This window comes from Oreochromis niloticus, linkage group LG8, assembly GCF_001858045.2.
Source record: "Oreochromis niloticus isolate F11D_XX linkage group LG8, O_niloticus_UMD_NMBU, whole genome shotgun sequence".
NCBI classification, from domain to species: Eukaryota; Metazoa; Chordata; class Actinopteri; order Cichliformes; family Cichlidae; genus Oreochromis; species Oreochromis niloticus.
This window is the reverse complement of record NC_031973.2, coordinates 12849084-12855520: the sequence shown is the minus strand read 5'-3', so window position 1 is coordinate 12855520 and position 6437 is coordinate 12849084. Positions and strand designations below refer to the sequence as shown.

Here is a 6437-nt window from a genome sequence, read left to right as displayed (position 1 = left end):
GCTAGCGATCATTTAGCACATCATTATATACCAGCTAGCCCAACTTCAGTAACCCTAAAAAAGTCACTGCTGTTTAGTTTTTCGTCTTCATTTATGTTGGAAGTGATAGCAGAGCTTTACGTTTTATTTTTTTCAGAAATCTCTCAGTCAGAACATGCTATATCATGTTTAGGTGGAAACTAGCGAGCTAACTTTCTGCTAACTTCTAACTCTGTTATATTTAATACATTCTGTTTTCATGGATGCCTGGATGTTAAACTTGATTGTTACATTCATACATAAGGCGCACCAGATTATAAGGCGCGCTGTCGGTTTTTGAGAAAATTAAAGGATTTTAAGTTCGCCTTATAGTGCAGAAAATATGGTAATTCAACTTTTGTGGCTATAAATTAGACATTAATATGGGAAATAATATATTATAAGATATATTAAGGTAATTTTAGTCTGTTGACATGTTTGGACTTTTAATTGTTTCTTTGAACTGTTCTTTTCCCAGGGTGCAATGATCCTACAGCATAAATCTTAATTATCACATTGGCAAATGTACACATACACCCCTACTATAGTATATGGTTAAATGCCACTTAACAAGTTGCACTTTTTCTAGCCATCACCAAGTTTCTGACTGGATATTTGAAATCTGATATTATCTTTGAAGTGGTAAAGTTCATTTAATTTGGTTGGTTTCCTGGCAACTAACTTTTAAATGTAATACACAAATTTTCAATAGGGTTGAGGTCAGGGCTTTGAAAAGGCCATTAATGTTTGGCTGCTTAATCCATTCCAAAACCAGTTTTGATGTACGTTCGGGATCAGAGTCTTTTAGGAATACCCAATTATGTCCATGTTTTAACCATCTAGCTCTGGAATTGAGGTGAAGTTGAAGAATTTGGAGGTACTCCTCCTTTTTCATTATTCTAACCACTTTGTGCAATGTACCAGTACCACGGGTAGGTGATTTAACACAAATACTTAACAGTCGGTACAGTGTTCGTAGGTTTGAAAGCCTCACCTGTACTCCTCCAAGCATACCGCTTGTCAGTGTGGCAAAATAACTAAATCTTTCTTTCGTCTGATATAAAACATTTCTCCTGAAGGCACCTGGTTCGATCATGTTGGTAGCTGAGAATTTCAATTGAGCTTGAAGGTGCCAATTATGGAGCAGGGGATGTTTCTCAGTCAGTGCCTTCCTAGTCCACTTTGATGAAACCTTTGAAATTTTGATGGGTACACTTTAAAAAACACAAACAAATGGCAAAACAGACATTTTCAAAAACATTTCTTTTTCATTACATAATTTAATATCTATTAAAAATATAAATCAATTGAAACATTTCTGTACATACACACCAGACAACATAACGGTTAGTCCTACAAAGGTCAGATAACACCTCACCAATGAACCAGCTGTGCCATAATACTCACAGGCAGAATATCAGTGAAGACCGAGACACAAAAAAAGGATCAGTGAGTGATTCAGCGGCGAGTTTCTTGCCCTCTTCTCCAGGTTAATTCATGGGATGAAATGTTGTGGCACATGATGTGTCATATATCAAAGGTAGGGCATCAGTAATCTTTGCTCAAGGGCATGGATAACAGGCAGATAGACATGTGAATGAGATGGAGGGGGTTGGAGAGGGACTCATCCCTTTCTGCCATCACCACAGAGAAGATAGAGGAAGATTTATGGGACATCACGGACCACATACCAGCAGCCTGACCATCTTATATGTGAGCCGTCACTCCCACAGCAATCCGCCTTCTTGTTTATAAAATCCAACACCCTAAAAAGCAGGTGACTCACACAACTGATATACTGAGACGTAATTGGATTCCCATTTAATGTTTTAGCTTTTAATACTTTGTGCTTTTTTTCCAAGCTGTAATCCAACTTTTTGATACTGCTTGCGGCAGATCCTGCCCACTGGTGACTGATTGGAGCCGAGCGAGTTCCAACTCAGTGACTGACACTGATAAAACTGCATGACTAACTCTGTGTTTGGGCTCCCTGACACATATATCCGTCTCGCACTGTGTGGTTGAAATAATCTTAGAACAACCATCAAATTTCTCCTGGGATTTCCAAACAAAGAGCTATAACACAAGCATATCTAATGTTCAGGATATCTGTATTTGTTTTTACACATTAGCAACACACTGACGTTCAATAAACACAGATGGTTTGGAGTTTGTCCAGTTTCCAAAAGTATGGCACAAAGCACAATAGTCTTACGCATTATTTAATTACAGTCATCTGTAATCCTGTCACTGACTCCACCTTAGCTGCGTAGCATGTTGTTGAAATACTAAACAAAGTCTTGCTCGCAAAAGCCTTGTGACAGAAATCAGGGACGCTAACACGCGAGCATTTTAATGGGTCGTAAACTGATCCACGGTAATTATAACTGGGGACAGATAATCACGGAGGTATGCAGTGTCATTCAACGATTCCCCGGCTTTCCTGGAAGAAAAGTCGTCACATGTGGCTCAGAGGTTATCTGTGATTTGTGCGGCTCGCAGCTGGCGCCCTCCCTCAGGACACACTTATGTATTATCTTCATTCATTACAAAAAGTCTTTTTAGATGTCTAAAGCCCCTTTGGGTGTATCAGCTGCACTGTACACAGCACAAATATCTTGGAGGGCTCTTAGTCTTTCAAATTAGGAATTAAGAGGTTTTTTTCTGGCAAAACTGCAAGATTAAACTTTGTTGGTTTGAGCTGCAGTATAGTATTCATTGTTACACAGTGCCAGGTATGGCTATTAGGTAGGGAGAGCACATAAATCAACAGACATATCCTCAGGGAGCAAGAGGAAACCACTGCAGACATCTTCTAGTATACCTAATTTCATGCGAAAATTACATTACAGGTTCAACAACCCCTTCAGCACAGTTTATAAAATAGAAATCTGCTCTTTTAAATATTGAAGACAAAAAATATGCAAATTGCCTAATTCTTAGTCTCCGATCTTTTAAAAAGGATGCTTTATTTGCTCTCTTGTATGTACACGCTCACAGTGCACATCAGATTCTGTTAATCATGCTGCACTTTGGATGTTCCCTGTAGCAAAGGAGCGCCATATTTCACACAACTCTGCTAATTGACTGAGTGACCGACGAGAACTGGACGAATTACAGCCTCTACAATGAGTGCACACTTGTTAGAAGCCGATGTAACAAATGTAATATTTGAATTATGCACCTTTTCTGGGTGTTTTTTTCTTCTCATCTATATAAAGCCTTGTGGGCAAAACCACAGCCCCTGTGTGTATCAGATTGCTTGCCAGGAACTACTGAACTTTTCTTTGACAGGTCATTCAGACTGTGACAGCAGCAAAATGACAGTGGGATCAACTTAAAAGCCCGGATACAAAGCGAGTCTGGCAACTCAGCTTCGCATCTGATCCACCACAGATGCTGTGGTTGGTGTCCATGTACCTGTCAAGGGTTATGAGGAGATTGAGGAAGTGGCTGCGTTCGTTGGGGGATATCCTTCCTCTCAGCAGCAGCGAGGGAGAACGCCCTGCTAACACAAAGGGTAGCCTCACTCCTTCACACTGTTTATTTTTAGTCATAACATCCACTACAATTGAAAGTATGGGTCAAGGTGAGGCTAGGACACTTGTGAGGGGAGGGTGCCTGAGGAACAACAAACAGATGTTCTTTGATGATAATTGCAGGGAAGGGAAAAGGACTGCGGAGAGCATGCTTGTGAAACGTTCACTTGTTGAAGCTGTCCCTCCTGCCTCTGCCCCCTCTGAAGCCCAGTGGTGGTATGTTGTTTAGCCCCAGGAGCCAGGGTGGGCCTGCCTTACTGCTGGTGCCATTACCCTTACTCGCCAGAGGTGACATCTGTTCACAGCAGCAGTCACAAATTTGAATGCCAATATTCTTGCCTTGAACTGACCTGGAAAAAAGAAAGAAAAAAGTTTGTGTCACTCAGTGGCAATCTTTCTTAACATGAAAGGTTAGGAAGCCACAGCCTTTAATCAAGTGTAGCTGTCAGCAGGCGCCCTTTAAAATGGAGCCGTAAAGATAGGCTGTCAGCATTACAGCCAATGAGCGCTCGCTCTGAATGATTGATTTGTATAAATCATTTTCTTTTTTGCTCTCTCACCTACTTTTATGAGCAACCGCAGCGGTGGAGGATGGTGAGGATACCATCATGGGATTAAGTGCAGCTCCTCCAGGCTGTCCTGGTGATTAATGAGCTGCCACAGCATTCCCAACTGTCACTAAGAGGAGCTTGAGTTCAAATCATGTCTAGACTGATGATACAAAGGATAAAAATCTGTTATGTCATCATGTCTTTAATGTTCTGTGGTTCCGATGTTGATTCAGCAAGTTAACACCCTCCGTTACTCATTGAATCTATTTTCTCAAGGACTATTTGAACATTTAAGGCACATTTAAATCCTACAGTTATTGCTTTACATAAGTTTAAGTGTCTTAACTTCCAGACTGTATGTAGTTTATTTGAGATAAGTCTTTAAAACCTAGCACAGTTCTGTCATTTTTTTGTATTAGCTGTATAGTTTCGGCTAAGCTTAATAACCTTGCTTTAATTCCTTAATTTTCTTCTTTAACTAGCCCTCCAGTTTTTCTTATCACTTCTTAGACTTCCTCTCTATTTGATTATCATTTGTTGTATACTACTAGATAAAGCCGCAGTCAGACAGGACAGAAAGTATAGAACATGAGCTTGAGGCTAGCTCTTTGTTAGCTAGCTAACAGTTAGCATCACATATGTTTCAAAGATTGTGTTCCTGAACGTCATTTCAAGTCACAAAAAGAATTCAGAGTCTGAAAACAGAAATGTGAAACGTACACAGACAAAATTGATGTTCAGATTAGTAGATTCTGGTCCATACTGACATGACAGCATTGCTCAGTTGCACATCCATGATATGAATCTTCAATTCCACTACATCCCAAAGATGATCTGGTAACCGTGGAGGCCCTTTGAGTACAACAAACTCTTTGTCATTTTCAAGAAACCAGCCTGAGATTTGAGCTTTGAAGCTACCATCTGAAAATGGTTACTCTGTTGTCATGAAGGGACAGCAACAATACTCAGGTAAGCTGAGGCTCTAATGACTAAGGAGCCAGTGTCTACATATATCCTGTACATCATTACACTATCGTGAACCACTGATACAAGGTTTTCATCCTAGTAGATCAGCAATTTCTGTGATACTCAGACGAGGACGTCTGGCACCAACAACCATGCCTTTTCCATTCTGATGCTTAGTTTGAACTTTAGCTATGTTGACCATGTCTACATGTCCAAATGCATTGTGCTCCTACCATGTGATTGGCTGATTAGATCTTTGCATTAATTAGCAGTTAAAAGGTTGTACCCAATAAAGCGACCAGTGTTTATGTGGTCTTTTAAGGCAAGCGAGAAGAAAGAATCTGTATTTAACATCAAGTTATACAGTTCTACTGTCTTTCTTAAATTGACTTAGCTTTATAGAGTGGTGTTTTGCAGAATTTCAAGAGCTTGCTTAGATTGAATTTTAAACTGAATTTGCTATTATCGGTTTATAGCTGAAGAAACAGATGGCCTTTGTTCCATTACTTACCAGATTCTGTAGCTACCATCCTCATGATGCGACTTTTTCCACATTAAAGTAATTAAACTGGTAATTAATTGTATTTTTTAATATGTATAACAGACAGGAAACAGATTTATTGTGTTAGTATGTTATCTCAATCCTGCTTTATAATTAGCCCTGTTTTCTTAAACTCAGATATTAATAGAAATATCACTCTCTCATAGTCTGCCATCTTATTCTTCAGATCCTCCGGAGATTCTTTATGCCTTGCTTTAGGGGTCAATTCTTGTAACGTTTTCTGACCTTTTGCATTAAACCAGTTAGCTGCGCAGAAAGCTGTGAGTGAACCAAGAAAGAGGAAAATTGAGCCGCTCCACATCTATCTCTCCCAAAGGAGTGTCGTGTTTCTCTTTCCACCGTTTATTTGAAAGCTATCATTTCCTGGGATTCATGGCTGAAAAATGGCATCGATTCTCCGGATGATAGATGCTAAGTGTCCTTCTATCGACATGCCTATTGACAGGCCTGTGTAAATTGTGCATCTTATTACCCTCTCGGATAAATGATACACCTTGTGAACAAGGAGGCTGTAGCTCAGTCGATGGCAGCGTCTGAACATCTCCTACAGTGGCGGGTGTCACTGCTAAGTAGCATGATCCATTTTGTCAGAAAACACCTTATCAGCCACTGTGCTGAATAATTAAACATAATAAGACTGACAGAAGATAACATCCATTGGCTAAGCATGAACAGGAATGACTACAGAGGATTTTATTCATTGCTGTGCTTCCTCCACGAAGGTCAAATCTTAATCTAAAGGTATTTTTTAATCTAATATTGCTGTCTGGAAAGTTTGCTATAGCATTAAAATGACTTATG

At 39.7% G+C, this 6437-nt stretch overlaps 1 long non-coding RNA gene across 1 annotated transcript; it reads right to left on the bottom strand.

Annotated features, from left to right (window-relative positions):
• Window positions 1-2073: 2073 nt before the first annotated feature.
• Window positions 2074-4896, bottom strand: LOC112847718 (uncharacterized). Its single transcript, XR_003221443.1, has 3 exons — window positions 4829-4896; window positions 4122-4268; window positions 2074-3907 (listed from the first exon to the last, which is right to left on the bottom strand). It is a non-coding gene; the product is annotated as an uncharacterized LOC112847718 (long non-coding RNA).
• Between the last annotated feature and the right edge of the window lie 1541 nt (window positions 4897-6437).